The 9894-nt window shown below is 31.1% G+C and overlaps 1 long non-coding RNA gene across 1 annotated transcript; it reads left to right on the top strand.

Moving 5' to 3' along the window:
- Positions 1-311: 311 nt before the first annotated feature.
- LOC129973020 (uncharacterized) lies at positions 312-8238 on the top strand. Its single transcript, XR_008784929.1, has 4 exons — positions 312-364; positions 1860-1959; positions 5886-5938; positions 8047-8238. It is a non-coding gene; the product is annotated as an uncharacterized LOC129973020 (long non-coding RNA).
- The last annotated feature ends 1656 nt before the right edge of the window (positions 8239-9894 follow it).

Here is a 9894-nt window from a genome sequence, read left to right as displayed (position 1 = left end):
CTACAAGGAATTCAAGTCACAGCTGTTATATTGACAGGAAGTATGCCTTTTTATAAGAAAGTCAATTTCGTATTTGTTAAATAAAGCCTCGAAAATGCTTTTTTTTATTGTGATACACAAAATATTTCAATACTAAATGTTGACAAGCAATTAGTTCATTCGATGCATTAAGAGGAATCGCCATCTTTCATTTGACAAGGAGCAATTAGCAACTTCTTCACAGCTGCATTTTGGGGAATAAGGAAATATGCTTCCTTCTTTAACATTGTATAAAAGGCTGAAACGAGTCTTCGATGTTACTAGTATTCCTACTGCGATATCTACAATGAATTCTTCTGCTTTGGTGATCCTGGTGGCAGTATTGGTGAGTAACGTTTTACTGAATTAATAATTCATCTAAACAGTACTTTAATAATGTAATTTATATAGAGCTATAACTGAAAGCGTTCTAATTAAAGTTTTAAGAATTTTATCCTAAAATTGACTTTTTGTAAAATATATTGTAAAAATATCGATTAGATTCTTCGAATTGAAGCAATTAACAATAAACAAAAGTGTTGGGGATGGTTGTGGAAATCTGATCTGGTCGCCAGCAGTTAATATTAACGCAGTCATTCTTGATACATCAGAAAGGTCCCCATTAGATAAGTTGTAGTCATTCCGTCTTTTTTTAATTACATCCAGTCACCTCGTTACCACAGAACTAAGTCTTATAAACAGAGATTATTGTGATTGGCTGTTATTCTCATTAATTATCCAACTTTTTGCATAAGAAAACAATGGCCAATAAAAGTTGAAAGAATCTTCAAACTCCTGGTAAAAACCAAGAAATTGGTTATTCCGTCTGGCAAGAATTTGACCAAGACCTAGAGTTAAGGCACATAATAAAGGGTATATAAATGGGAAGTGTTATATCTTCTATTTGTGAAGATGATCTTGCAGATTCAATGTAGTCTGTAAGAAGGAGTTCTGACTTAACTGCCACATGAATGAAGTTGCTTTTCAAGAGCAGTTTCGAATGAAATAAGCCCATTTTTCTATTCCAATTAGATTCAACAGAAAAATCTCTGACAATCAGTTCAATTCCCATGAATATTTAAATTCTAAAGCAGACGTCTGTTTGTGTCAGATATTTTTGAAGAATAGTTAAAAGCACAAAAGGAAGACAGTACCTATAATCTTCTTCCAGTTTGTGATCCTCATTTATGGCAAATTGTAATAAAACTCTTGATTCCATCTCTTGCAACAAGATATTTGAAACAATACATTTATTACATGTGTTTGTGAAACAGACATAGACATGAATCGGTATTCAATATTTTCCAAAACCCCGGATTTCCTAATTTGAGAAATACAAATCAATCGTTATATGTGCGATATTATATCAGAGCTTTCTTGAATAATTATAGCGTCGATGATGCAGGGAAATGTTGAAATGTCGAAAATTTTGAAATGTCGTTTTTAATATTTTAAAATTGCACATGAAACTTTGGAGTGTCAGAAAATCCCTCTCAGAATTCTATGAGTTATAAATTTACAAAAAATTCTAGGGTTGGAAATACAGTCGATCAAAATTCTACATATTCTATGAACAATTCTCTTCCTCTTAAGGATTCTTTACTTCCTCTTAAGGATTCTTTACTTAAGAATTCTAATAAAAATATCGGAACCTTCTATGTGGACTTTTATTTTTGTCGCCATTGTTGGGGAACATTTTTTTATATCCATTCAGCAGCAGCTGTAAAATGTTTTTTCTTACCATAAAAACTAACTGCGCGGAGAAGCAGTATTACAGATTCATCACAATATTTTAACATGAACCACAATAAAGTACATTCTCTTTTCATTTCTCGTAATAGATGGTTGCTGCAGTAGAGGCACAGATACCATGCGGACATAACGCTTGCACTAACAACCAATACTGCTTCTTTTTCACGTGTGTAAATTACATTGGAAGAGGTAAGTTCTCAAATTGTATTAAGGGTTTAGTGTTTTTATGAATTTATTTTGTGCAATTTTTTTTACTAGCTTGATACACTGAATATATTGAAAAATAAATATTTCTTTATCATAGCGATCCCTGAGCTTATTTGGTGGTCTTAGCCAAGATTATATCGTTAAAAATTTTATATGATTGCAAATTTTGCTGCGAGATTTCACTACCGTCTTCGTGATATATATTTATAATTGCTTGGCATTTGAATCCCGACGATTTCTATAGTACGGAAATGCCGATAAATATTTACAATTTTCAGAGGATGAGTATTTTGTTTTCAGAGGATGAGTATTACAGAGGATGAGTATTTTGTCAGTACTGTAGTACTGTCTCATGATTTCCAATAATTTGAAAAAATTGGCAACTTGTACAGCTAGATGTATGATACTAAATGTTAGAACAGAAAAATTACTGATAATTTTTCCTGGATGTACTTATTAATTTCCTGCAAGAATAATTTTAATAATTATAACTTGTTTTCTTTTTCATTTAAAAAAATATTTTTTTTTGAATATCTTATAAATGATATTAAATTTAATCTTTATAATTAAATGAAAATCACTTCTATGGATTATTTATTTATGGCTTTAAAAATGGCAGTTTATGTTTCAGCCTAAAAGCTGAGGAAATTTTCTAACTTTTCTTGCGTAAAAACAAATTAATAAATCGTTATCAAATTTAAGGACGATGCTTAAACTCGTATGAGTTTTAAAAAGCACACTCACAATTATGTTTGTGTGGGTTTTTTTTTCATCTGTTAGTGCAGTAATTCTCAACTTTTGGTATATTATGCGCCATGGAGTAAGCGGATGAAAGATGCAGTGGTGGACATTGATATATAGACAGAACGTACGGGAAAAGAGAAAAGTTCTTCTATCAACTAGCATTTCCAATCAAAATTCTATTTCATTATGAAAAATTAAAATATTTAAATTCAATTAGAAATGTAAATTCTGAATATTTATAAATTATAATGAAGTATAGTCCTCTCGAAAATATTACCATTAAATTATATTATGAAAAGTTTCTCGTTCCACCAATTATCAATACATCTCTTTTTGCGTTAGTAAGTGCATTTCTCGAATCTCCCCTCTATTTTTATCATTAAAACATTGTGTTCATGGACCGGCGTCCAGGCATAGGTCTTCCCCGCGTCCCGGGTGCGAATCCCGGTTCGGGCATGGTTGTTCTTCGTCTGTGTTCTACCTGTGAGGTGCATGGATGTGCCTCCCTGCAAAAAGGGGTTGTGCAAGCAAATGTGTGAGTTTCATCTTCATATGAGCTATAAGTCAGACTTCTGCCCTCGGGTGCTCAGGGGTCTTTACCCTCAGAAGCTACTGCACCCCCTTTCCGTGGCAACGCGGACACGACATCATCACCAACTTACACGATGGTTATTCTGTGGAATCGGGTCACGAACGTGAAACTCTCAAGCTCCGAAGCTGAGACCTTGCCACCGCGGCCCCGGTTTTATTTAGCTTCTTTTAAGAAAAGAATATCATGTCTGTATATTTAAGCATTTATTCTTCAAAGTCTCAATTTTGGCATGCTAGTTAGCCAATTCCAACATCCTTTTCGAATACTTTAATAAACTCTTTAAACAAGATTTTCTCTTGCGATAGTCTTGCAGCGTTGTTCTCCTCCTTGGAAAATATGATATAATCGATATCACACTAGTGCCTAAAATTTCACACTGATGAAAAGTAACTATGGTTGTATATATTTTTTTGGTCATAAATTCATTTCGTAATTTAATCATCTCCAGTCTTGCCCTTTTTTAAGGTTCATCAAACATAGGAAGGGTGGATCGCCCTCGTATTATTAAAAAGGTTTTTACAAATAATTTTGTCCATTAATAATTAAATCATATCTTTTAGTTCGTTTAATTCACAAATTATCTAAAAAAGGAAAGAAAGAAGACTTCTGCCCTCGGGTGCTCAGAGGTCTTTACCCTCAGAAGCTACTGCACCCTCTCTCCGTGGTAACGCGGACACGACACCATCATTGTGTTCATGAATTCTAAACTTGCTGATTGAATTAAAAAAGAGATTTTTCACAAAGGGAAAAAAATGTAAAAAAAATTCTTCATCTCATTCAGAACTTATTTAAAAGTAGAATATTCTGAACTGTTCAACAAGGCAATAGCTATTCTGCTAACATTCAAGGCACAATAAAAGTTGGAAGCGCTTTCTCGTACTACAGTTACTTATTTTTTAACTATTAAAGTTCAAACTTGAGACTATATTTGTCATTTTTCGATCCACATTTTAAGTTACTAGGTTCTGCAAATTGCCTCAAAACTCCCATAACATAAATTCATGAAACTTTTAAGTGTATATAATTTAACTATAAATATCATTTTTGCATAACTGGTAAAGATAAAAATATATTTATATTATAATTTTATTATTGTACTTATATGTAGAAGTTAATATAAATATATAATAGGGTACGAATATGTGAAGAAGTAATGATAAGTCGGTACGTAAGTAAAAAAGCGTTGAGAAAGGTTGTACTATCGAACATGATAACTCAAAATCTGAAATGACTATGAAAGATATTCTGGATTTTTATCTCCTAGAAAAATTTTAGAAGGTTTCAAATATCGCCTTTAATAGACCAAAGAGAAAAAAAAGTACTTTTCTTAAATATATTCTCGGTTTTAATCGTTTTCTTTAATTTGACTTGTTTCATTTTGTTAAAATTGGAAGTTTCCAACTGATCCTTCATTCGCTTCCTGATGTCCTAGAGTTTCTGCAGTTTTGTTTGTGTATTTATTATTCCGAAAATACTATTCCGATACTCTTGGAACTTATTTTGAATTTAATCTATCAGTTTAATAGAATTTTGATACTACACCCATGGTGCCGACTAGAAGTGAATATGGTAAATTCCTTATTCCATGGTAAATTGTAAATTCCATGGAATAATATACTATATAATTAATAATTAAAGACAAAATTACATGAATAATTCAACACAATATTTTATATTTTTAATTGTAATATAAATTGCGCTTTAAAAAACAGACTTCATAAAGTTTTACCCCCACTCTTTTATGAAATCATAAAGAATAGAGTCGTTGTATTCGCAAACAATTTTAGAATACTGGAATGGTAATTTAAGACGAAAGAAAATATTATTAGTATATTATTAGCTTTAATATTTAAATTACTTACATTTTAAAAGGATGTTACATGGGTTTCTAGATATATCTTTTATTACATGCGAGTTTTCGTTATGTATAAGGAAAACACAATGAAATGCACTTTTATGCATACTATTTATTATGATGATAACTTAAAAAAGGATTTTAAAAAATTATCAGAGTATGAAAGAAAAATAGCGTTGCATAATACTAATATTCTTCTTTTTGCTATTAATAAAGAAAGGTTTGTGATTCTATAAGTCTTAGTTCTGCAGACCAAAACATTTGATCTAGAAATATGAAATTTAGCATATGTGCTTTGAAGCATAGGAATTTGCACTTGAGTACAATTTAAAAAAAAAATCATATTAAATTTTTTATTAATAAAAATATTATTCACTTTTTTTTCATATATCTGCAATAATTCTTGAATATATTATTGCAGAAAAATCCTTTTTATATCATTCTAGAATTTAAAAATATATATATATATATTTATTTTTTCAATATGTCAATTTAATTTCTGTTCTATTTTTTTCCAGAATTTTCACAAAAATGTTTCTGTAAATTTTCTGTAAAAGCTTTTATTGATTCATTAAATATATAACCGCACGCTTTTCTTCCATTGTTGAAAGCTAAGGTAAAAATAGTCTGTTTAATGTGTGCGCAATTTACATGGAGAATCAGATATTACGCATAAAAATTTTATAATTGTTTTACATGTATATTTTCTTTCGTTAGGTGGTTCATGCACTTTTGGCAGATGTGCTCCCGGACTACAATGTCGCTTTGTGGTAAGTACTTCATCATTTTTTAATTGAAAATTGCGCTGTGTATTTATTAAATAAGTAAATATATCGAATCATTTCGTATCAAATTTCATAAAATTTAAATGCAAAATTTATGATAGCTTCTTTTTAAAAAAAGGCAAAAAGAATTTAAGATAGAATTAAGCATAAGGTACAATCGCCAAACTAGAAATTTTCTTTTGCGATAACTTCCAACTAGGGTTGGTTACCAAGGCACCAAAGTTATGATACAGTTTTCATTATAATTTATAGTTTATAATATATTTCATTACAATTTATCATATATTCAATAATGATTTTTTTCAAAATCGTGTAGATTTTTTTTAAAAAACCTGCAGCTTTTTTATATAGTTAATTTAATGATAATTTAACATTAACCTAAATTTTATTATGTAGGAAATTTTGATAATGAGATTTTAATGAGCTTTGATGACAACTAAATAAGTATTCAAATGGGGCTTTACAAATGAAATTGCATCATCTGATAACATTAGTAATTTTTCACTTCCATCAAAATATATTTATCATCCGCTTTGTAAATAGAAGCCTGTTGGTTTCAGAAATCTGATGATAAAGTTAAATTGATCCAAGAATTTTTGAATTATTAATTTGCAAGCGATTACAATATATGAGCCCATTAGTAAATATTGTTACGGAACTTTCCCTTGTAATTCTGTGAAGTCACTGGGTTTGCATGTAGTGGGTGTATGGGTGAAAAAAATCGGAAGGCCTCAATAACGAACGACGATAACTTTTATTAAACACGAAAGACGCGAGTACACTGAGATGACAAATATATACAGCCGCGAAGAACACGGGCAACACAGCAGCGCACTACTATAAACAGTAGTCCACAAGTAGTAATCGGTAGGAATTACAACCACAGCTCACAAAGTGGCTAGACAGAATTCAGCAGAAGGAGGGAATTCACGTAGCTTTATTCTACGGAATCTCCAAACATCTACAATTCTCCACTGTCTTCTCGCTTTAGCTGTATCCAACTGCCGAATCACTAAATACACAATTGGCTACTCCACACACGACTCGTTGCTGCAGGACTTGGCACACAGCTCAGTTCAACAATTGCTTCAGCTGCACACAACGCTGTTCTTAACTGGACTATTCCGCCGTTGCTTCGCTATCGTCTCGACGACTCGATACACATCTCCGACTGACTACGATTGACTGCAGCTTGAGAGTGCCGGTCTTTTATGGTTCTTGGTAGGGAGACAGAGAAGGTTCTGAACCAATCAGGCCTATCTCTGTTCCTATTGGGTGGATTGCTAAAATTCTCGAAGTTTCCAGTAATATCTATTTTTTTCACAAAGTCGCCAAATAGTCGCCAAGTTTGTTGCCAAGCTCTGAGATTACTGACGCGGCACAAAACAGAGCTGATCGTCTTTCCAGTGTTTGAAATAACCATGCTGGAAAGCAACATTACAGGTTTGTAACAATATACAGACAACATTAAAGCTCGTGCTAGTTAGATTAAGTGTTAGGATACAACTAGACAATCACAAATACACTCACAATATATGCTTAAAATATAATTTGCGAAGGTGTAGAAGACACTTTCCATCATTAGGATTTATGTGATCTTGCAAACACTATAAATGAAGCAATCCATATTCGATTCGAACCGTCAAGTTATAGGTAAGATCAAAATCTCGGTCCAGTTTCTAATTAGCCCTCAAACACAGGGAAGTGAAAATAGTAGACAGTATTTTCTTATAATTTATTATTTTTTTATTTTCCTATAATTCTCTTAATATTAAAAAGTGAAAGATTATTCAAAGTGGGAGAATTTTTGCCTCATCATAACCAATAACTTTATATTTTAAGTGCTCTGACTTTATTTAATCCTTAAAAGATAAGAGTTGAAAAGTTATTTATCAATCATATATTGTATGGAGATCTGTTTTTATCTAGTTGTGTTTTATAACTTCATATTATAATTAGCGTGAATTTTAAAACATCTTGTGTATTTAAGTGTTTAAATATTTATCGTATGTTCTAGCCCCATCAAAATGGTTAGAATATTTTTTTGTTTAAATATAATATTATTTGTGTTTAGAAAAGATTGTATTTTTCAGAACCTTCGTAAAACCTGTGTCTGAGCAGTCTATGCGACATTTTTCCGATGTATTCCTGGCAGTAGGTACAGAATGCCAGGATGAAAAAGCAGCACAATGATTGAACGCAATTTTTAAATGAAAAAAAAAATGTTTTTCTGAATTAAGTATATTGTAAAATTCCCCCTCAATATTGCTAATAAATAGATTACAAAAGCAAAATGTCTCATTTTTTAGCTTTGTTTCCATTAAATTGGTGCATGTTCTGTGGTAACTTGTTTTTCCCCATTGCTTAAATACTGGAAATACAGATATAGTATTAGGAGACAATTGATTCCCTCTTTTCGAAATGCAAATCAATAGAATATCTAATCACCAGCGGTTAGTTCGGTCCCATTTTATATTTACATTTGCATGTGTCTTGTCTATCACTAATATGGAAGCAAGAATAGTAACCCACAGAGGGTTCATAAACAATGTCAAATTTTTCCTTTCTACTAACTTTATCAAAATCTTATTCTTAAATAGACATTGAAGATTTCATAAACTTAAGAAAATCATCATAATTTATCTTTTCAATTTTAGTACTTACACTACTATGTTTTGTGGTGTAATATTAGCTCATTTCTTTCTACAGAGAAGTTAAGAATTAATACAAAGTATATTTAGTATCATCCTTATCTTTGTTGCATACGTATGTTAAACTATTTCTATAAAAATGTCTCATTCTACTTAAAATGAAAAATGCGTAAGGATAGAAAATTTCTTAACTCTGCTTGTATCGGATCATAGTGATCGAGGCACAAAACCCAAACTATCTAATCCTATTGAATACTTCGGCATCAAACTTATTATCCCTTATTTGGGCAAGATAGCACAAGACAAACAAAAATATTCTCAAAAGACAAATAAACACAAAGTATCTATGTTTTATGGTATCACCAAATGTTATTCGATATTTTGAACACTGTATAATATATTGTAGAGCCTCTTCTGAAATTAAGGTTTCTGTTTCTCTAAAACTGAATGTTATGCTTCTGTGGTCTGGTGAATCCAAGAAAATTTACTGCTTTCACCGCAGTGACCAGATTTAGTGGTATGAATGTCCCGTACAAAACCTAATGTTTTGAAATTGTACATGTATTAGATAAACTTTGTTGGTTTTAGCTAGGCATTACCAATTTTAATATGAAAATGGAGAGTAAATTTAGTTGCATAGATTATACTTGTTCTTGTTGCATTGAAATTGTTGTTTAGAATCGTACTCTCCACTAATATTCTACAAATACAATGAAACAAACAACAATGAACACTAGTGTTGTAAATATGGCATGTAAAGTAAGATGTTTGAGTTATAAAGAATATTAATTGATCAGTAGTGTTTAGAATATGGCACGGATGGTAAATCTATCAACATAACGTAACCATATTCCTTCTTATTATTTATTTTTGTTTAGGGTTTCGCATTAATATATATAATTTAAAGGATCTTTCATTAAAGTAAATAATTTCTACTTTATTGGAAATTTTTTACAATTTATAATTCTACTTGCCTTCATATTCTAAAAAATTAGAATACATTTCAATCTTTTTGGAGGCATTTTATTTATACGGATGTAATAATTTCCAATTAATCTATGCTTTAAAAATAATTTCTTAATCACCCGAATGCCAGCTTCAGTTAACTTTAACGCCTGACTTGCACGGGCTATTATTTTTACCCACGGAACTAAAACTCTGTGTCGACAAATTCGTTTTTGAAACTACATAAATTTAGAATACTTTCTCAACTTTCTTTCTTCCTTTCTGTCTTCTGAGGTTGATGTCAAATTGACTCGGCTCCGTATAGGACATACTCGTTACACGCAC

The sequence above is a fragment of the Argiope bruennichi genome, chromosome 6 (genome assembly GCF_947563725.1).
Source record: "Argiope bruennichi chromosome 6, qqArgBrue1.1, whole genome shotgun sequence".
Taxonomy (NCBI): Eukaryota; Metazoa; Arthropoda; class Arachnida; order Araneae; family Araneidae; genus Argiope; species Argiope bruennichi.
The sequence above is the reverse complement of the archived record's forward strand: the minus strand, read 5'-3'. Positions and strand labels throughout refer to the sequence as shown.